The 22,818-nt window shown below is 42.7% G+C and overlaps 1 protein-coding gene across 1 annotated transcript in view; it reads left to right on the forward strand.

Annotated features, from left to right (window-relative positions):
• The window catches only part of TLN2 (talin 2), a 380,704-nt gene that overhangs the window by 65,646 nt on the left and 292,240 nt on the right, over nucleotides 1-22,818 (forward strand). Inside the window, exon 2 of the mRNA XM_036239383.1 lies at nucleotides 5,209-5,298. The gene's annotated coding sequence lies outside the window, so the exon portion shown is untranslated. The remainder of the gene's footprint in view (nucleotides 1-5,208; nucleotides 5,299-22,818) is intronic.

Here is a 22,818-nt window from a genome sequence, read left to right on the forward strand (position 1 = left end):
GCTGGGCTGTGCATGTGGGCTGGGCCTTTGGGAAGACATTGAATTTTTTCTTACATCTTTATTGCAGTCCTAAGTTTTCAAACCCGAATGTGAAATCACTGAGTTATGCTGGACCCCGGAAAAGGTCCAATCACACCCTTCTCTCCAAACTCTATTTGTCTTAGTTACCTGTAGAGTCCTTATAAAGAGTCATCTCTCTTCTCACCCTTTCCTTACTATAAATTGACTGGGTCCTCTGTATAAGATGCTAGGGGTGCCAGCAGGAAAGGATGGGCCTTGCTCTCAAGGAGCTCCAGAACAAGACAGATGAGAGAAGAGAGGTTTCTAGAAACGGATGAGAAATGAGGTGGCGGGGGTTTGCCAGTAGAGAAAATGGCAGGAGAGCTGTATAAGGGGCACTGGTTGGGGGTAGTGGCTGGAGAAGGCCACCCAGCTGTGGGAGGTGACGCAGGTTAGGCTTTAAAGTACTTCCTACCTTCACATGTGACTTAAAAGTTTCTTTGAAACAGCGTAGCCTCTAAGTATGGCAAATGCTTTAGACTTCTTCCTTTTCTTCTTTTTCTTTTTCTTTCTTTTTTTTTTTGGTGATTTTCACCCGCCAACCAGCATCCTAGTACCAGTTTCGGGGTGGAACACAGACTGTCTTGCGCTGAAGTTATTCAAGGGATCCTTAACCTGAATATATCAAGTATTTGCCTATAGAATACATTAATAACACCCTGGACATATTTTTTACTATTTTAAAAATGTTGTAGGGACTATTGGGATTAATTAAAAATTTATTTGAAAGTATTTTTGTCTTCATAGCTCCTCTCTCCAAGGGTACCAGAAATATAACTAGTGTGTGTATGCGTTAGGGTGGGGGGAGGCGGTAGGGGATTTGCAAAATTTTGTAACCTTAAAAGGTACCACCTTTTTCCTCCTCAGGAACTTAGCACAGAGCCTGGCACCTTGGCGTGTAATTAATAAATGACGTGGGGTGAACGATGAGGGGTGCAGGAGCCAAGCTACGTGCAGAGCTCATTCACGCATTCCAGCTGCCCCCTCGGGGTTGCATGCCACACTCCCCTTGCCCTGGTGTGACAGTGGGAGAGGCACCATGAGGCCCGGGGCTTGGGCCTTTTCCTGCCTATGTTTTCCCAGGTGTGTGAGGATCACTAGGAATTAGAGTTTAGCACAGTCTAGTGCCCCAGAGATGCCGGCCTGTCATCAGATGGTCCACAGTTATCCTGGCCCAAGCCCTTGATTTTAAGAAACTGGTTATTGGAAGTAGTGACTAATGCCCTGAGGATAAGCCAGGGTCTCACTTCTCACAGAGGTTCGGCCCCCTCCTTGGCTGAGGAGCCCTGTCTGTAGGTTGTCTGGATTAAACATCAAAAACCTACCTCTGCAATCTGTTTCCTGGCTTGGCCATCCTCCCAAATGGGTCCCATAGGGTTGAAACAGTGACCGTGCCTGTAAGTGAGCACTCCAGATTTGAGAAGGATCCCACTTAGGCATAGTCTCAGTGGGAAAAGGGGCATGAGATCATTTTGTTCCCATGTTTCTGAAACCCTTTTTCCTTCTGGAATTGGCAGGCCTTTGCTTTTCCTGAGCTTTACCGATGGTTTCCCTGTAAGCTATTGTTTTGAGTCAATCAAGAAGAATGTTAGGCTTGCATGTGCGTGAGTCACGCCCGTGAAAACTCATATACACACTTAGATTCACACACTCATTTATACTCAGAATTCACACACATTCACTCTCACACTCACACATAATCTCACACTCTCACATTCTCTCACACCCATGTTCACGCACACATAGGAAAGCCATGCCTGTCTTGGGCTCAGGAAAGAGAGTCGAATCCAGTGGACTGTTTTACTTTAGACGGTGACAGAGTAGGTCTGTATTCTTATTGGGCTTTTGCTTTTCTTTAACCGCACACTCGTAACAGAGTAGAAGAGACTATTGGCAAGAGATAAAGGACTGCAGTATTTCCTTTATTTGTCACATACTACTGTGCATTGTTCCTGCACAGGGTACGGGTACAGGCTATCCGAAACCAGTTTGAAATGTTTGATGTCATGGTGTCAATGTTTGGCTACTGTAACTAAAAAATTAAAGTGACAGCTTTGTCTGCTACTGAGATTACAGAACGGGTTTTTGTTTTTTTGTTTCTTTTTTTTTTTTTTGTGGGGGGATAGCATCCTCTTGCTCAAATTATTAGGAAAGAATACTTATTTGCTCAAGATTATATTGGTAAGTGTGGGAAGAACTGGCAATTGAGACATACTGGTCATGTCTCTATATACTTCACCTGTTTTGATGGCTAATGGGGGACTTGACCACTCACTGAATGAGCATAATTCTCCTAAGGAAGGTAGTAATGAGGGCACCTGAAAGAGAAGATGTAAGGAACCTCGGCCTGTGTATCCACCTGAGGAAGAAGATGGCCAGAAGTTCATCCAAGCTCTGCAGAACTGTGTGGGCCGTCGCTCTTTTCTTAGCTGTTCAGGAACACTTACTGAGATTGTTTATGGTAACAGAATGTGCCACAGGAAATGGCCTGCAGGGCGTGTCTGAGGAAAGACCAATGGATTCGCAGAAATGCAACACTGGCTCTTCCTAGAGTGATGGCCAGCAACAGAGGTCAGTGTGGCCTCAGCCCAGAGCACAGGACTAGCCCTGGGCGTGGACTTTTAAAAACGAAATATATTTATAGATATGCTCTTGGGGCCAGAACTTGTAACCGTTCCCTGTTGGGCCCCACCCCTTGACCAGCATGGAACTCACTTGACGGGGTTATTGGTTTATCTTCAATTGGGGCTGAGAGCTCCTGAAGGTCCCTGTCACTGACATACGTGAACCTATCATTTTTTTTAAATTGCTTTACTCTGACATACATATAGAAGAGTATATAAAATGTATAGGTATAGTTTGAGGAGTAAGATGAACATCTGTGAAGCAAGATTAAGAAAACATTACAAATACCTTAGAAGCTCCTCCACCCCTCAGAGATGACAAGGCATCTCAACTTTTTGTTTTAAAGAAACCTTGATTTTCTTATGTATGTTTGTGTTCTTAAACTATGTATTTTTGTCAATAATTTTTAATTTTGAAAAATTGAGTACCAAGCACAAACATAGCTTTGAGAAGGTCCCTATTGAAACTGTTAAGCAAAGGATCCCAGGAAAAGCTGAGGGTTCCCCAACAGTTGTTGTCATTGCTCGCTGCAGAATCATACTTGTCCACCATAATGTTTCATTAGCCGATTTCCTTCCTGGTCCCTGCCATTGTGTATCAGTTTGTAAATGGGATTGCCATTCCCAACCCCGTTTGTAAAAAGTTAGAATAATAAAAGGGAACTAATAACAGGAGAGAGATTTCAGGGGACTCATGAACCCTTTGAAACCGAGTGCATTCTGTTCTTTTTGGGTGAAGGAGTTGCTATTTCCAGAGGAGTTTGTACACACTCCTTCCCCATAAGGGTAAGGAATGATGTGGCCATTGTGTTGGGTGGTGTGTGTGTGTGTGTTTAAATGAATCCTGGAGCTGTTGAAGACTTCTTGAAATGTGTTTTGTCTGCATTGGCTTTTTATATTTGAGCATGCCTAACTGTTGAAAGGGAAGCGAACAGTAACTTATACCATGGATGTCCAGGGTGGAATCCTGGATCATGCTGTGGGTGGCCTAGCAAGCTTTGCATTTTCTTTGAAACCTACATCTCCTTGACCCAGAGTAACTACAATGCTAAGGGGGGTGGGGCGGGGGGAGGGCGGGGAAGATGGGAATTGTTTTAGTTTCAAAAACAGATGACTTCACTGCCCTAATTCCACTTTTTGCAAAAGAAACCCTTTTGCTTTATAAATAATAATGAACCTTTGGGGAAACAGATCCAAATACCCCTTTACTGAGGGTGGGAGCAGATTTATCACTGTTGAAGCTAACTCCCTGGAAACAAAATACAACCATTGTTACACCAACCTCGTAGTTAATTTCCTAAGTGATATGATATGGCAATTTAAATTTATAATGACTGACATTCACATATGCTTTATATAAGCTGACTTAATGTGAGGTATTGTCAGCTTTATTCCAGTAATGTAAAGGAATTCTAGAATCTTTTAGCTGTAAGACATGTGATTTTTATCCAGTCCATGCTCTTTTTTATAGACAAGCTGACTGAAAGGTCCGAAGGGTTAGGCGTGATCTGCCCAAGGTTGCTTTGATTTGCCACGATCAGCTAGAACTGCAATTCCAGGGGAACAGGTAACTATTTAGATGATGATAGTTTAAATATCTAATTAGATGAAGATTAATTAAAACCATAATCAGAAGACATTTCCTGGAGAATTAGCATTCGATCATTTCATTTTAACAAAATGACCATTAACAACTGTCTTTGCCCACCCATCTTTGAAATGTACGATTTATGATCACCAGGATCTATAAACCTAATATATGGAAAAGGAGTTTTCAGTTCGATTCTATGTTCTTTGTCTCACAAACTCAGAATTTCTAGGTTGTTAGAGTTTTCTCCAAAATTTTTGGATTTTCTTGTACTCAAATGTAAACAGTTCTGTTTTTTTCTTTCTTTCTTTTAATTTTGGTTTTGAAGAAAACCAGAAGTTTCAGTTTGGCTGTTGAAAGTCTTTGGGGATTAAAGGGAGAGAACTAGGAGAACAGTTAAGATTTAGAACTGTGGGCTGCCTCGTCTCCTCTGTTAAGAGCCTGACGGAATAAGAATAACATTTATTTAGAAACTGAGTTTTATTAAGGCAGGTAATTTACAGGTAAATTTAAGCTTTATAGGTTTCATTCTGTAATTCCATTTCTGCACTTGCCGTTACTTGATGCTGATTTTGGATAAGGCCTGTTTTCTTTGAGTCTTGGTTTCTCTCATCTGTAAAGAGAGGTTGGGCCTGTTCATCTCCAAGGGCCCTTTGCAGCCGCAGGTCTGGACTCCACATTGTGGGATTTGCCGAGACAGGCTGCCCTGGAGCTGCCGGTGGCGGCATGCAGCGTCTCCCTAACTGAAGGCAGAGGGTTGGTGGCTGTGTCACTGTCCAGCGAGTGCTCTGAGAACATTTACTCCACGTTAGCATTTTCCTCTGTCACCCTCTTTATAATCTGAACCCCACCAGTGTCATTCAGTGCTGGGAGGACGTTGCTCACCTGCTAACGCGGCTGCCTGCACTGACACGTGTCATTTGTCTCCTTTGCCAGCGTGCTGCTGCAGGGTAACGTCGGGTCTGGGCTCCTGGACCCTTGGATGCTTGGCTGCCCACAAGTTCCTGGACTGACTTGTTGAAAGTAGTGAGTAATCGCCATGCTTCTACTTTATAAGCAACTGTAGACCGGTGGACTAAGAGGGCTGTATGGGTTGTGGCCAGCAGTCACAAAGTCCAACCACATCGGCTGATAGACTGTCTCCCTCAATAGCCAAGCCTCCCTCACACTCAGCTCCAAGGACCTTGGCAATGGCTGCAATGACTAGACACGGCCTTTCTGCTCCCAACAGTCATAATGGCCGCGGGGCCTTCTCAGTCTGCCTCCTTGATGCTTCTTTGTTCTATCACCAGAGCCAAACATAAATGTCTTGATTCTCTATCTTTACTGGCTTACGGGAAGACTCTTGAGGGTGGTAAATGCAGTTGCTCTTCTGCCTAATATCCTCTTCTCCAGCATGTTCTTCCTCGTTCATTACATCTTATACTAATGCTGCCCCTAATGTCAACCCCCTTTAGAGAAGGCTTATCTGACAGCCTCATTTAAAGATGTGATCCCCCCAAGCCCAGGTGTTCTGTCTCTCCCTCAGACTTTTGCTTGCATCTTTCTTTGCACTTAGGATAGACCTCTGCAGTCACTTGGTAGACCACCCATTCATTTGATCAGTGAATATTTGAGCACTATGTGCCAGTGGCTAACGTGTGCATAGTCTGTGCTATCCCATGAAGAAAAAAGATCAAGTAGAAACCTAAGTAAACCATCGCAACCCTATCTGGGTAGATAGGGTTGTAAATACTGTAAAGCAGTGTCACCTGGGGGTCTTATTAAAATGCAGATTCTGATTGTGTAGGTCTGGGTGGGGCCTGAGATTCTGCATTTCTAATAAGTTCCAGGTGATGCCCATGCATCTGGTTTGTAGACCACATTTGGAGAAGGAAGGTCTAAGGTTCTTGATGCAAGTTAAACTTGTTCTTGAGAATGACTCTTAGTGAACTGTCTGAGGTGTGTGTCTGTAAAGCCACCAGAGACCCAGTGAGATTTTGTCTGGCTTCAGCCACGTGAGGCTAAGTGGTCTGGAATAAAGTCTAAGAGCCTGTTACTTTCACCTGTGTCTGTGGGCTTTACCTCATTATTGTAGGCTGCGGTTTTGTCAATGAAATCCTACCTTACACACTTTTCAGATTCATGGAATGAAATCCTGTGGGGGTCTCTGCAGCGTGCCTATTCCATAAGTCAGCATTTCTGAAAAGACTGAGGGTGTTTTTTGTTTGAGAGAGTATGCTGTCTGAGCTGGGCTAATGTGGCACTTAAGTGGAGTGTGGAGAAGAGAGACCGTGTTGGAGGCTGTGAACTGACCACAGAAACCTCAGAGCAGGCAGAGTGAGGCATTCAGGGCAACCCTCCTACAGGCGACATTGTGAGTCCAGGCAGTGAGCTGTTCCTGAGTTTGTTCTCTTGAGATACCGATGAGGTTAGGGATGAAGGAACTCACCTCGGGTCTCATAGCAAGTAGGGTCAGAGGTCCAGTGTCTGTTGGACCCTGGGTTGCTGATTATTTCTGTTCTTCTTCCAAGGTGTTATCAGGACATTCTGTATAGTCTTTCTAACCTTTGTATATGAGAAAACATGTTCTTTTAAAACAAAAAATGTATAACAATGTTCTGTTTAATATATATTAAAAACTAATAACATAGACATTGATTCCATGCTAATATAAATTTACCCCATATTAAAAGATTGCATATTTCTTTGTGTTAATTATTACATATTTTCTTACATGGAAAGTTATGTAAACTTTTATTCTGCTTCTGGCTGGGCATCTTCCCTACTCTCTTTTTTTGGGGGGTGGGGGAGAGAGTGATATTGCAATGAATCTTTTTGTAGTACTTATTTGTAGACCATGTGGGCATTTCTGTAGAATTTCAAGGTCCAAAGATGCGTACTTTTAAAAATCCGCCTTTCAGAAGGTGATATGATTTATGTTCCCAACAACTGTGTAGGGACCCTCACTAGCAGAGAATGTTAATCTTTAAAACTTTTGTTATTTTGAAAGGTAAGTCAATGTATAAAGGTTTCTTTAAAAAATATGGCCCTGCCATGTCTGAGCATTCACAGGGCTTCCAGCAGTCCAGCCAGCAGGGGTTGCCAGGTGTCCTTTCTGGTCCTGTGTCAGCCATCACGAACCTCTGGACTTGGCCAGTTCTGAGGGTGCCTGTTCCTGTTTATGCCCAGCGGAGCCGAGTTGTTGATAGATGCTCAGAAGCAACCACTTCTGTTCAAGCGCGCATGAGAGAGAAGATGTGGCTTAGGCTGGAGGCTGCTTCTTGCTGCCCACAGCAACCTTGGCCTCTCTCTAGTACCTGCCCCCTCCTTTATTGCTCAGAGGGAAGCTCCCTGGCACACTTGCTGTGGCCATGCTGGGCAGTCTGTGGCTAGGGTCTCCTCGGCACCCAGAATTATTCTGTGACAGTTATCAGAAGCACATTTCTCCAAGGCAGAGTCATAGTCCCTCTTTGTCATTTGGCGGACATCTGTGGCAGATCTCATATTTAACAAGAGTAGATGATGACAGGATGATAAAAGGCTGATAAAATTCCCTGTGGGGTGAGCTTTGCCGACCTGCCCACCCTGGAACAGGCTTCTTTTGTTTAGCAGCTGGTGCCCTGTCTGGCAGATTTCTGTACCTGGGTATGTAGAACAGACCTCTTTTGGGCCAGAACTATTTCTAGTGCAAGTCATCGCTTTATATGTATTCTTTCTTTTAAAAGTGTTGTTCTCTGTATCTGGATCGATCTCCTGAGCAGCCTACCTGGTGGGCTTCAGTTTTGAGTATACGCATCAAAAATCATCGAAAGCAATTACAGCTCTTTTCTCCTGAGTCAGCCTTGACCTCCTTACCCTGGATTTGTTCTCGCAGGGGGTACACACTTTCTAACTCTTGGTGGGATGAAGTGGAAACACCAAATAGGCTCTCATCTAAAACCATCTTGACAACAGCCGCAAGGCTTGTCACGGGCCTCCTGAGTAAGACTGAGTAGTAGTTGGGACAGTAGCTGTCTCCCCCAGATGTTTTGTTCAATAGGAATATTTCAATGACGAAGAAAAATATCTTCAAACGCCCATCTGAGAGCAGAGACAATCAGTTAAGCGGCCCCCACTGTGTAGCTGAAGCTCATCCCCCACCCATGGACTACACGTGTTCTTCGGCCAGCTGCACAGCTCCCAGGAGAAGAAAGGGCAATTGCACAGAGAAGATGTTATGGAAGGGAGTGGGGCAGGAGGAGAGGAGGGTGTGACCCTTGCACAGGAGCTGAATTTCTAGGGCAGGGCTTTGCTGCTTTGAGTTCACAATCCAGCTGCTGCTGCTGATGCTTGGACCTGCTATGGTGAGGATGACTCAGAAATCTGGAAAGTGGCCCTGGTGATTTCACTACTGGATCAGAGGCAGCATAATAGCCCTCTGGGGTAGGTGTGGTTGCCGGGGAGTATTTATTGATAACTTAGATAGGATTTGGATGCTAGTGCTCTGGGACACTAGGGCCTGCTAATTACTTGATAACTTCGGACAGATTTTATTTTTATTACTAAAAAAAGAATAGAGCTCTGGGGGCAGATATTGTACAAAAGGAGAGTGAATGATAGCAAATGAGTTCAATCTGACAAGAAGGTCATTCGTTTTATGAATTAATTACCTTTAGAGATCACCTAATCAAGGGTCAAGGCTTTTCCAGGGGTGTCCCAGGGGATTCTGAGAGGGTAAGAGGGTACTCTAGGCTTCACTAACACTACTTCTTAGAAAGGGTAAAAACCCAATTATTTCCAGATGAGGGAAATAAAGTCTGTATTCCTGTTGCTGTCACAAATAGTCACAAACTTAGTGACTTAAAATACCACAAATATATTGTTTTACAATTTTGTACATTAGAAATCTGATGAATCTCAGTGGGCTAGAATCATGGTGTAGGCAGGGCTGGGTTCCTCTGGGGGCTGTAGGGGAAAATTCATTTCCTTTTCTTTTCCCACTTTTAGAGGCCACCTGCTCCTCCATCTTCAGATCCAGCTACATTGCATCTCTCTCTGACCACAGCTGGGAAAGTCTCTGCTTTTAAGGACCTTTTGATTCCACTGGCCCCACCTGGATAATCCAGGAAAATCTCCCCCTTTCAAAGCCCTTAATCACATCTGCAAAGTCAGTTTTGCTATGTAATGTAACATACTCACAGGTTCTGGAGATTAGGCTGGAGACACCTTTGGCTATTCTCTCTACCGCAGGGTCAGACCAGTGTGGACCAGGATTTCAGGGAGATCAGCAGCAGAAGTAGGTCCAGGGTCCCAGGTCTGATTGGCCAGGTCCTCCCCTTCCTGTTGTTCGCTGCACTGCATGATGCTTGGTGGAAGTGGAGTGGTCTCTTCATAGGCGGTACTCTTAAGAGGACTGTGAGTATAAGGAGAATAGAAGGAGCCATCTGTTCCTAATGGGAAAAGGCAGGTGGGGGCTGTGCTCTGAGCTCTACCTTGCTGTGTAATAGCGTATGATGACTGTTTACCTCGTTGTATTGATAGAGGTCTGTCCTTGTCAAGGCTCCTTGTGCTAAGGAACAGACACAGATGAGCTAGGTTAAATAAAGTGGGAGTGGTGTGTGTGCTTGTTTAGTGCAGCTGCTGATCGCAACTAACTTTTATTGAGTGCTTGCTGTATACCTAAAAGAACACCCCAGGGACTCACCAGTGCCCTCTTACTTGCTCTTTCTGCGACAAGCAGCTCTGGGATATTTCTGTACAGCGCCACCACTCTCCTACTTATCAAAACCAGATCAGCTCCTTTGCTTAAACTTCCGGTGAAGACTTCACACCTGAAGCTCTACTCTGTTCTGCCCAGTGCCTCACAGCTTCCTGGCTCAATTTCTAATTCCTGGGAGGTGAATCTGAATTGCTGAGCTTGGGCCAGGTGTCTAGTTGGCTCGGAGGTGGAAGAGGAGCACAGTCACTTGGGTCTGTGAGTAGGTAGATAGATGGTCACGCCTTTTTCAACAGATAGTGCCAGGGAGATGCTTTGCAAATTGAATCTGAATTTGTGCTTTAAAATATTTTGAAATAACTTCCAACTTAAAAGTTGCAAGAAGAATATGAAGAACTTTCGTGTAGCCTGACCTAAATTCATCAGTTGTCCCTATTTTGCCACCTTTGCTTTATCCTCCATATCCTCCATATATGTTGTCTTTTCTGAACCATTTGAAAGTTAAACACATCACGCCCCTTTACCCCTAAATACTTCAACATGGCTTTCCTAAGAACAAGAGCACTTTTTTCATAACTACAAGTCGAGCAGTAAACACAGGACACATAACTTGGATGTACTATTATTGAATATACAGTTCATATCTAAATTTTGCCACTTATCACAATAATATCCTTTATAGCAATTCTTCCCCTGGCCTGGATTCAATCCGAGATTATGCAAATTGTATTCAGTTGTCATGTCTCCTTAGTCCCTTTTACTTGTGAACAGTTTCTGTGTTTTTTTGTTTTTTTTTTTGATCTTATGGTATTGACATTTTTGAAGAGTATAAGCCAGTTGTTTCATAGTAATTTGTGTTTGGTAATTCCTCACAATTAGATGTATTTTTGTCAGGAATGGTATGTAAATGATGATTTGCCTCTTTCTCCATATATCACGTCAAGAGGCACATGATGTCATTTTGTGCCAATACTGGTGATGTTAGCTTCAATTCTCTGGTTAATGTGGTGTTGAACTTGTGGAACTAATCTGTTCTAGAGGAGTTCAGCCTTTAAAACTGAGCTTTTAAAGAGGAAAGACTTCTTTACAGTTATGTCTAGTTTGCAAGGGACTTTTGTACATGGAGTTTTTCTGAAGCAGATGGGCACACTCATTTCCTGCGAGGTGTGCTCTTGAATGTAGTGTAGAAGGACTAGCATCCTCAGAGAATTCATTGTGAGGAATAAATTGCCTGAGGTTAGAGCAGAGCATTATGTGCTTTTGTAGCAAGAGTAGTAAGCTCCATCCCAGAGATAGAGGCAAAACTGTGGCATGAATAGTGGGTGTCCTTTTTGACTGCCTCTGACTGTCCTGGCTGCCTCCGAATTACCTAGGAGTGGAAGAGAGAGATTAGGACTCAGAGAAATCTCTTCCTTGCACAAATTTGACAATTCTATAAATGCTAAAGATGGTCCAGGCTGATGCCACCGAATTTCTTTTTTGTGGATCTCTTCTCTTCTGATATTTACTATTGGGCCAAATTTGGTTGGGTCAGTTTTCATAATGTTTACATACTGGGCTAGTAAGACCCAGGACACGGGTCCTGCATTAGCTATGGGATTCTTTGTAGAGGTCATTGTCAGACCTCAGGAGGTTGCCATGTGGGAAGGATATGCTACTTAGAGCTCTGGAAATTTTCACTTTCGCTGTGTCCAGTATTATCCTGGGCTAATACTTCTCATACTTCTTCTAGTTTGTGAACTATTCTGTTGGACAAATGACTTTCCTGACCCCTAGAATTGCTGTTCCCACTTGTCATTACAGAAGCAAACAAAACGACTGTATGCAATTCGCTTTACGATTAATAGTGCAAATGTGCTCTAAAAACGATATACTATCACAAAAATTAAATACTCATTATGAACAACAGTACATCTTGACGATCCTACCTAGCACACTCTAAAAAGGTGGGAAACATAAAGGAGCCTGACACAGCTTTCAAGGATATGGCCTTTTTTTTTTAAGGGACCATTACTATTAAGTTAATTTGAGGGGTTCATTCGTTTCTCAAGGTTTTTTTTTTTTTTTGCTTCTGGGCAGTTGAAATGCTTGATCTAATTTGTGAGTGTTACCTCTGCGTGACTTGGGACACGTTTGTCTATGTCCTCAGAAGAACTGGCAGTGACAGGAGGCCTTCATATCCCAAAGACAGCTGGTTGAAAAAAAGAAATATGCCTGGGCACATATTCCCAGAGGTTGTGTTCATGCCTGAATTAGAGTAAAATTATAGGCAGCCTCAGGAAAACTAGATTTGGAGACGTTCCACCTTCCCTAAAAAGATGTTAATAATTTAATTCCTTATCCTACTCTGTGGTGTCAGCAAAAGCGTCTCAGGGTTGTATATGGTCTTTCATTTTTAATTTAATTTTTAAATTTATTATTTTTAAAATTTATTTTTAATTCTTTAATGTCACCACATATTCGACCCCTTTTATCCCATCTACCTCCTCCTTGTTCCCACACTCTGGTTGGTCTTTCATTTTTAAAGATACTGATGTCACTTTTCTACCTATGGAATTTTTGCGGGTTTTTGACAATATGAATCACCTTTTTTTATATTGAGTCCTCTGTGGCTACTACAGAAATACTAGGTAGGTGTGGTCTGGTGGTGGCCGTGATGGAGAGCAGATATTGGGGAGAGCATGGGAAGGGAGGCCGAGGTTGATGGAATAGAGCTAAGATGTCCAGGAAATGCAAAGAATAAGGTTTTGAGAAGAGTTAGAATAAGTTAAAAATAATGACAAAAATGCAGTGGTGCCTTCTGGGAAGGAAGAATTCAGAATAAGGGAGTTTTTAAAGTAATTAAAGTTCTCCCCATTTACAGGTGGAACTCTTTTCAGTTTTTCTTGAAAAAGTCTGAAGTACATTATAGACTTTCCCAGTTTAAGAAGTAGATAGGTATGATAATTTTACCTTTTTCTTGTGGCTCAAAATTCTGGGCTGAAACAGTAGCTACCCTCCAGGCCGAGGGTGCCTCTCTGTCTGACATTCCTTCTTCCTTGATCATCTCTGGGTATGCCTGTGCCATTCAAATGGTCCTGTAGCTTCAGGCAGGACTGAAGGTTTCCAGGGTATACCCAGTAACCGAGTTGATAAATGCTGGCCTCAGAAGAATTGTGCCATCCATCTTATGACTTAAAGCACCTGAGTTTAGCTATGACTGCTTAGTCTCTCCTTGGAAGCCTTTTCTGGTTGCTTAGGGTTGGTGCATGTTCTGGGCCCGGCTCTTTATAGAGGTATGACTGAATGATGATAGAAGCCAATGCCATTGAAAGGTGACTTTTATTACGTTTCCCAAGAGTAGGAGCCTTGCCACATAGGAAGCATCAGGGAGGACAGGAGTAAGGAGAAAGCTTAGGTCAGAGCCCTTTTAGGATTTCTAAGGAGGCAGGGCAGGGCGGAGTAAACATCTTAGGCTTCACTATTTGAATAATTCCAGTGGGTTTTGGGCTATAGGAGTGGTCTCAAAATGCCTGGTACTTGGTACCTAGCACCTGGCCCTGGAATAATTTAGTGCAGTGGATATAAAGACTTGGTGTGTGAAAGTTAGAGGTCCTTGGGTGGTGCAGACTCTGGATTGATTTCGGCTTGTATACGAAAGGCATACTTCTGGCTAAGCCCTTGGTGCTAAGAATTGGCTAGTCCTGAGAGGGGCACTCTCTCCCCAGGTTGGGGGTCTGAAAGGCCCCCATATGCCAGAGTCTCAAGAATATAAAAACAAAAAATAGTTAATATAATTGGCCCCGTGATGAATGGATGCCCCATAGACAAATCCAGAATCTAAGACAACACAGAGCAGTGCCCTTACAACAGGTGGGTTGAGGTTGCTGACTGTCCATCTTCCTGCTACCCCTGATTGCCTTGGGGTTAGTACCCCCTTCAGCTCTAACTCTGTGGTGCCTGGAGGCTTTATGACTGTGGGGGCCTGTAACTTTGTGGAGCTTGGGGGCTTTATGACAGTGGGTGCCTTACCTCAAGACTGCTTTTTGCTAGAAAGAGGTGTCTCTATCATCATGGGTGGTGGTTTCCTGTGTTCTTTTCCCTGTTTGGGAATGCGCTTTAAGACAGATAAAGCTTTATTTCACCAAGGGAAAATAATCAAATAAACAGCCTTTAAGAGTTGTAGAAGGGGAAAGCTGGGCTGGTGGCGAATTTGTTTTCCCATTACAATTTCTGGTGTGTATGTATGTATATTTCAATAATTTACTAAATGCCTAACACATAGTCATTTTATGAGCAAACTCAGTTATTCTGGTGCAACTTAAAACTTTTGTCATATATATAGTATGTGCTGTTATGGACACATTAGAAAACTCAGATCTGTAAATGTAAAAATATTACCCTTATAATTCTGTCATCTGGAGATATCATATTATAGAATAACAAATTCTCCTATATGTAAGTTCCCTTTAGTTTTTTTCAAGAGATTTTTCCCCTTAGCTTCAAAATTTCCCCAAGTTACAAAATTCATAAATGAAAATATGCAAATAGTTTCCAAATAAATTGCCTTCCATTATGGTAGAATTCTTATAATCCCAGAGACCTTTGTAAATTCTTAGGTCTCTAATGATCCTTTGGAGATGATCCTGGGGCGGTGCTTTGGAAGGAGCGTGATAGCCCGGAACAAGGTTCTGGCCCTCTTTCCACTGGATACGTGGAGTGTTGGTGTGGCCTTGCCGTGAAGGGCTGGGAAACTGGGAGGACTGGAAAGCTGGAAATAACTACTTGAATTTGATTCGTGTTCCCTGCTGCCACCTTATTTGGGGTGTCGAGTCGGATGTTTGCAGTTCAGAGCTGGAGAGCCAGTAAAGAGCATAAATCATGATCTGGGAAGTCTGGTCCCCGAACAGCTGTCGGCCAGCTGCTGAGCTGGCAACTCAGTGAACAGATTCTCAGATGAAAGTGGACTTTCTGAGAATCCAAATTTGCATCAAACAACAGAGCCGTACTCCCAGACAGTTGTCACATGGACCTACGTTCAAATCATGCCTGTACCATCTACTGGCTTTGTGAGTGCAGATCAGTTATAAGGCTATCAGTTTGTTTCCCTTGTAAAATACTGATAATGTACCCGCCTAGTAGGATTGCTGTGAGAAGGGCATTAAATAACATGCAGGTAAATCACCCAGCACCATGCTCGGCTCATAGTCACTCAAGTTACGGTCACCCCCACCCTCCCTCACTATTATTGTAGGAGGGTTTGAACAAGTTAGTATCAGGAATGACTCTGTTCTATGCAAGACTTAAAAAAGGTCTCCCAAATCTGCACGGCCACAGCTTATTTTACTCTTATAACATGCTGGTTCAACACAGGGCAGGAGAAATCTAATGTAAGTGAATAACACCGAACCTCCTTGTCTATCAGAGGGGGGAGGTACTGGTGAAGGTTGTTTATAGGTCTAAGCAAGGAATGCGGCCCACTTCTGCCTAGGTGATGCCTGGATTCTTTTATTCCTAAGAAGACAGGAAGCCAAAAGATGAGACTGGCTAATCAGTTTCACATGCATTGTTAACCTCGTGCTTTTAGCATCTTCAGTTAGTCTGCTAGGTCCCAAGATCCCCGAGCTAGTGTGTTCCCTAGGAGTTTGGGTAGGCACGGAATGGGTGCCCTGGCCCTGCAGCCCTTTGGGCTGACCTGTCCTCGTCATCCCCTCATTCTCTCACCCGCCCCCCCACCCTCACCCCCTCGGGCTGTGGTTGTTTCCTTAGTGAAATGTAATTACAACCTTAGCTTATGGTAGACCTCAGCTGGCAGAGTCCTGAGGGTTTTAAACAAAAACACGTGTCTCTCCAGTAGATTAGGGAGATGTCTATTCGAGTAGGGGATTTGTACATGTTAATTCTAAGAGCAGATATCTGACTGAGAAAGGACTGTGTGATCTTATTTAGAAAAAAGGCTATACTTTGTTAACCTTTATCCCCTTAAGAAGGAAAAAATCATTACATGGCAGAGGTTCAAACCCCATGGGGAATTTTCTGGATGATTCTCCACTCTGAGTCATGTTTCCACAGAGGTGATACAATTATCAGTAACTTCTGACTGTCCCCACCTCCTGTTCTTCTTAGTTGAAACATCAAATCTCTATTCATATTTTTGCATATCTTAGGTTTTTGTGCCTTCCTAGTCCTAGCAGACAAGGATAAAGATTTTTTTGTAAAGGAAGAGGAAATAGGATATTTACCTGAAAAGACATTTCCCTGCACCCCCATTTCTCCCCATGCTTATTCAATTGAACTGATAATTGGTGAGTGGATTCTAAGCAGATGCTCTCAAAGGTCCCTGAACAAGTGATGTCAGCCCCTTCCAGCCAGTCAGCGCAGATCCTCCTGGCTCAGAAGCTGTTCTTCCCCAGTCACCCCAGCGCAGTTTAGCCCTCCTTCCCATGGGTTCCCTTAAGTCCGTTCATGTTTCTGAGAAGGGAATATGGAGGCAAGGAGAGCACACTGATGTGGCATTGGAAGACCCGAGTCTAAGCACAGCCTTCGCCACCTCTGGGCTTTAGGTCTGAATTTCTTTGACTGTACTTGCAATTATATTGTGCTATGCCTTCTCAGTCTTCCCGACTAGAAAACGACTTCGTGGAGGACAGGATGTTGTTCATCCTGTTATTTCCAGTCTTTTATCTAGTCATTCATTTCTTTTACACAATTACCCTCCTAGGACCCAAGAATAGAGGATAAAGATGATACATTATGGCACGTGGTAGGAATGACAAGCTGCTGCTGCTTTTTTTTTTTTTTTTTTTTTTGAGTGATCCACGTATAGCTGAGAAAGCTTTGGATCTTTCTTCCCAGAGCATTTACTAGAGAGGAGCAGAACATGAACCTGACCGTTGACCCTGACTGCAACACTTCTGAAACTAGTCTTAGGAAAGCCTCTTATGGTAAAGGCATTTCCAGGTTTAGGGGTAAAGCGAAAACTCATTGCTGAAAAATTTCCTGCCCTCTGCCAGCTAAGAGCAGGATAAGGAAAGGGAGAGAAGGAGTAGGGGTCAGGGTGTACAACTTTTAGTGAGGTGGGTACAAATTGGAAGTCAGAGGCTGAAAACGTGCAACAGAATTTGAAGTGCCTTGTTAAATGGAAAGTGGAGATAGAAATTTGAAATCCTAGTGTTTCAAATGGGTTGGGCTCTATCACCTATTCCACCTAGAGAGGGTAAACTATTACCGTCTTTTCCGGAAGCAATTTTGTATGTAAAACCCTGAAGGACCACATTCCACTTGATCCCTTTTATTAACGAAATTGTTACTTTGCAGTGAAGTCAGGGGTGGCTAGAGAGCTCTTTCAAGTTTGGAGCCTGGAGCCATTGGCTAGTTAATTGCATAGTTTGCCTTTTGGCTTCTTTCCAGTCTTTCATTATGGATGACCCCTTATCTATAATTTTTAGGACAAAAAATTTCTTTTTCTTTTCCTCTTTGTGTGTTTTATGAGCTAAGTAGACTATGATAATGATCTAAGCACCGGCTTTGGACAGCAATTATAGTGTATGAGAAGGGTCAAGATGGATTCTGTGACTGATGTCAGCCTCGAGGCTATGATTCCAGGCATCACTATGGTTGAGTCGACCAGTCTGGCCAGCTTAGCTGGGCGTCCTCTTCCTGACTCAGGATCCCCGTGGATGTTTTCCAAAGCAACTGGCTTTATCTGTCTACACAGGGAACTGACCTGTTTCCTTGGGTGAGGTATGCGAGAAGGCCTGTGTGTCAGAATGCCTGCTCGACTGATTTGCTAGCCTGGCTGCACCTCAGAACCACCTGTACAGCTTCAAGAGAAATTAACAGGGAACCCCATCTCTTAAGATTCTGGCTCACTGGATTTCAGACAAGAGAAGAAATTTTTTGTTGTTGTGAAAGAGCCCCATTTGTAACTACAATGATCAATCAGGACTGACGACCATTGTCCCTCCTTACCTTCACTGCTCTGAGTGGGTCACAGGTCCAGCAACATCTGCATCGGCTGGGATCGTATGCAAAATGCAGCCTTTGCATCAACTTGCTGTTTAACAAGGCCTGCAGGTGATTTGTGTGCATGTTAATGTTTGAGAAGCCCCACTCCCCTATGGCATGTGGTACGATTAGTACTTAACTGTTCCTGGAAATGGAATATTGACTATACACTTATGTATGTAGCTTACCAATGCCTTCGCTTTAAAGGATGGGCTCTAATTTGCATAGACCCAATTTTTAAAAATTATAGTGAATCATCTTTTATGGATTGATTACCTTTTAATTGCTTTGCCTTCTATTTAGTACACATACAGTATCATTTAAATACACTTACTCTGTAAGGTGGGCTCTGCTCTATTGCCAAACAAGGAGGGTGTGTGTGTGTGTGTGTGTGTGTGCGTGCGTGCACACACTCTACCTTTATTAGCTCTGCCTTTGTTTCCTGTGCTATGAAGTAGCCTCTGGCTATCTCTCTTGCTATTTGCCCCAGATGGAGGTGCTTTGCTCCTTTTCTGAGTTATGATTTTCCCTTAGTGCGTGACTATTACTGCGCTTACCCAAGCACGCTGGAAATTTTTACTTTTATGGGGGAACACAGCCCTTATTTTTAGCTGCATCTCCTGTGTCTAGGCCACGCTTGATGCCTGGTAGGGATTCAAAAAAATGTTCATTGGGGAATGAATGAGTGACGGATAATTGAGGGCTCCTGCATACTTCTCTGAGTGTGGATGTTGTCAGTGTACTTGTGTTTTCACCATTGCTCGCCCCCCAAAATATCTGAGGATCACTTCATTTCCTATTGGAAATTGTAGTACTTAAGTTTAAATCTACATAGCTAAAACAAAATTGGGCTAAACGGATGGACCTTTAATTAGGTTAAGGATGGCCATTTAGAATACTTCTGGGTGACTTGGTGTTTTTCTAAGCTGCTTCTGGAACTTACCCTTGTATGGATACAGGGCTCCTGCTTCCCCCTAGATGGGAAGAATCCTGTTTGAGTCCAGCAGTATCTTTGGTTGATGGCATTGAAAATAGTTTCTCAGCATTCCATCTTTAAGTCGCAGTCACGCAGACTTAACTAGCCATGGTTCACTCAGGAATAGGAAGTGCCTTGTTATAAAATGATTTTTTCCCCCTATGGATGGTTTTATGCTGAGGGACTCCACAGTCAGCTTAATTCAGCTTAATAGAATTTTAAGCAATTCATGATCAAGAAGACACATGTATCATATTGTTAAATTCTTAGAACGGGACACATGATTTTTTTTTTTTTAAGTTCTTTTCTTGGTGGTGGCATTGTCAGTAATTCTGTTATCCAACTTTTCTATGCTGATACCCACACAGTGACGGTTTTCACTTGCTATTTGAAAACTAAAGGAAGTCCCCCAAGCTTCCTGTTTTAATTGGGAAATTTAAAGTCTAGAATTTTACACCTGTTAAAAATGTAAGTAAGAACTAGATTTTTGTTTTTAAAGTGAATGCTCTAGTTCTATCCAATCTGAACTTGCTTTTCTAAATACCTCTTGTGCAGGCTTATGATTTTTGTTTGAATTTCTTAGACACAGCAGAGCAGCCCCTAGCATCACCCACTGACCCAGTTTGTGATGATGTTAAGACTTTGTGTCCTTGAGGTTGTGTAAAGGCTCGCAAGCTGCTTATTTTTATACTTTCAGTAACTATTTAAAATTTCTTAGAACATCATGGACACGCTGCACGGTTGAGAAGACAGAAAGACATTTTTTGCTTTCCAAGTTGCTGAGATAATGTGAAGGGGTGATGTTCAGTAAGATTACTATGAAGAATAAGCAATATAAGGTAAAAAGCTCAAAGCCATCTCAAAAATACCTCCCTTATCCAGTTTCATTGTGGAATGAGGTATTTCACATTGAATAAACTTTCCAGATAACAGGTTCTTACTCTTGAAAAGCCTTTAAACTAATTTCATTTAAACTACTTTGGAAATCTGTTTAAATATTTCTTGTTTCTATTTCAAAGGGTATGCTAGAACAATGTTTTTCCTAATAATTCAAAATTGTCATTTCATGCTACTGTGGTGTTATATGTGATTTGTGTAGAACTGTTAGATCCTACAAAGCATGGCCCCAAAACTCTTGTGCATTTTTAGTGCTGAATATTTGAGTTTTTTAAAGCTCCCTGTGTCAGCAGCCAGTTCCCCTACTGTCAATTTGCCTATCCTTTCTTGACTTCCTAGTGGATACTTATTATCTGGCAGAAGGGTCACTCGACAGGTTTGTTGGAATTAGGCATATGCAATGATCAAAAGTTTTGAGGTAAGGCAAGGAGGACAGGCTTTCATCGGAAAGCATGGGAGCTGCTGGGCAGTGTCTTCACCTGCAAGAAGAAAATTTTAAGAATGTTTCTGGGTTGGTGATTGTTTCCTGAAGAGCTGGGATTGCCACACATCTGATCTGTATCCAAGTATCTATCACAGGACTGTGAGGTACATCCAGGTGTCAAACGACCCCTCCATACCTGGTGAGATGGTTTTCACAAAACTTGCTTTCTCGGGGGACTTTTTTTCCTGAGTTCTTTTTGTAGATAGAAAGTAATCAGTCAGCAGTCCATTACATTTTAGGAAGAGTGGGGGAAATATGCAGAGTGCATGAAAAATTGTTAAAAGAATTTTGGCAAAGCTATTAAAGGAATCGATACACTCTGGAGACAGCTGTGTGAGGGTTATTGTTAAATGGAGTAGAGAGCTCTGTCGATGGAATGTAGTGGTATCTAAATGTAGTCATTGATTAAATGACCAGAGAAAGACCGAGAGGATTTGATCATTACTACTAGTCCTAGTAAGACAGAATTACAGACATGCCATACTGACTTCATGGAAGATTCTAGGAATAACTTGACAAATTGTTTTTTTCTAGGGCTATGTTTATATTTGTAATCTGATCTTCTGTTCCCTGAGACATTATTTATGACAAAAAATTAAAAAAGAGAATGGCTCAGATATGACTTGAAACCAGGCTTGCTTTAAGCAAGTATATTTTGAAAATGAGGAAAATGTGGTGCAAATGTCCCAACTGATTAAGTGTAGTTTGCCAAAATTTGTCATTCTTTAAGCATTTTTTCCTCAAAAATTCTTTCAAAATTACAGTTCAGGTGAGAGGAAGAGGAATGAACACCTAAAATGGATAGTGGCCATTGGTGGTTTTTCCACGTCTAAAATGAATGCAATAGGACTTGCCCGGCCAAAGCGGCTCCACATGCCACACTGTGGAACAAATAGTCATTGTCTCCAAACTGTATAGGGAGGCATTGTGGCTGGCCTCCACCAAACGAGAGGACACCTTTGCTGTGTATTTGAAATACTTAAACTGGGTTCCAGTTGGGCAAGGACAGTATTTGCCTCTGGACTTCTGGGGCTTATATTGAACTAGCTCTTGTGGCAAGGGAAGAAAGATTTCCTTAAAACTAAATGCCCTTAGAAAAGGTCAAGAAAGACTCAGATCTGCTCTGTTGATCTCAATGCACTTAGAATTGGGCACAATGTGAAATTCCTTCTTGAGGGAGTGCTGTTAGGAAAGGAATTCTTGCCTCAATTGAGTAACTTTTCCCTGCTATTTAATATGCATATTGTTCTCGAGCAGCTAAAGATACAGAAGAAAGGCAGCATTGTTTAAAGATGGTTCTCTCAGGCCGCTCTTGGCCATCCTTTCTGACTGTGCAGGCCCTGCCACGGGCTATATGTCAAGGGGATTTTGCTGTTCAGAATTTGGTAACCTGAGGGGGCTTGCAGCCTTGCCAGAGCACTTCTGTTCCTCATTAATAGTGCCACTGGGAAAGGCATTTTGTGAAAGTTTGGAAATTTAGAAATATTCTGCTTAAAGGTGTAATGTGCTTTGAGGCATGTTATAGACCATCCCAGTGAGCACAAGACAAATGACATTTTTTGAAAGGCTAAAAGAGCTTAGGACAGGTAAGCCTCTGAGTTTTTGAGGAAAAGGGGGAGCTTTTGCCTCTACTCCTTGCTTCCACTTGGCCAAAGGAAGTGTGTTGAGCCATCGATTGGCATACTCAGAGCTGTACAAGTCCCCTTTGTTCTCCTTCCTCCTCAGTGGGTCACATGTGACCCTTTTTGCCTATATTTGTCAAATAAGCCTTCAGCTAAGGCCAAGGGGAAGGCTGGGATGGATATCCATGAATGGCCATAGAGAACGCCCATCAGTTCCATCCCCACTAGGCTTGTACTGAAGGGGCCTCCCATGAAGTTGCTGGAAACCACCCTTACTTGTTTGGCTCTTGAAAAAATGATGCTTGCAGCTTGCACTTGGATTGCTCTGGGAAAACCTTAATTCTTGGTTAGAACTTTTCAGGATTCTGTTACCCTCTGAATCTCGAAGCCACCTGCTGTGGTACAGGACATCTGAATTACAGATGTGACTACAAATTACCCTTGAGAAAGAAGAGGCACAATTGGTGGGATCCAGCCACACTGCTATGAGTGGATCTCTGGAAGTTGTTGCTTTTTCTTTAATTGGACGTAGTTATACCAGCAGGATTTTAAATTGGTAAATGATTTTATGCTATGCCTATGAAGGCTCAGCAGTCTTTTCATACCTTTAATTTTTAAAGATCTAGTTTGAAGACTCTCATAAACCTTATGACTAATTTTTGAAATGATTACTTCCAAGGTAGGGAACTAATGAATAGACCTCATCTCCATGGAGGGTCAGGTACTAAGACATTGGTTGAAAACCAAGTAAGTGTAGTTTTGGCACAGTAGTATCTGTGGGATAGAGAAAGCAAGGCTTATGGCATGGATTTGTGATCTTTATTGCTCTGTCTATGCCTGTGATGGACCTAGTGCGAGGCTCAGTGACAAGTGGCTCTGCTTTCAAGATAATGTATGAATTGAA

The sequence above is a fragment of the Rousettus aegyptiacus genome, unplaced genomic scaffold (genome assembly GCF_014176215.1).
Source record: "Rousettus aegyptiacus isolate mRouAeg1 unplaced genomic scaffold, mRouAeg1.p scaffold_m13_p_3, whole genome shotgun sequence".
Lineage (NCBI taxonomy): Eukaryota > Metazoa > Chordata > Mammalia > Chiroptera > Pteropodidae > Rousettus > Rousettus aegyptiacus.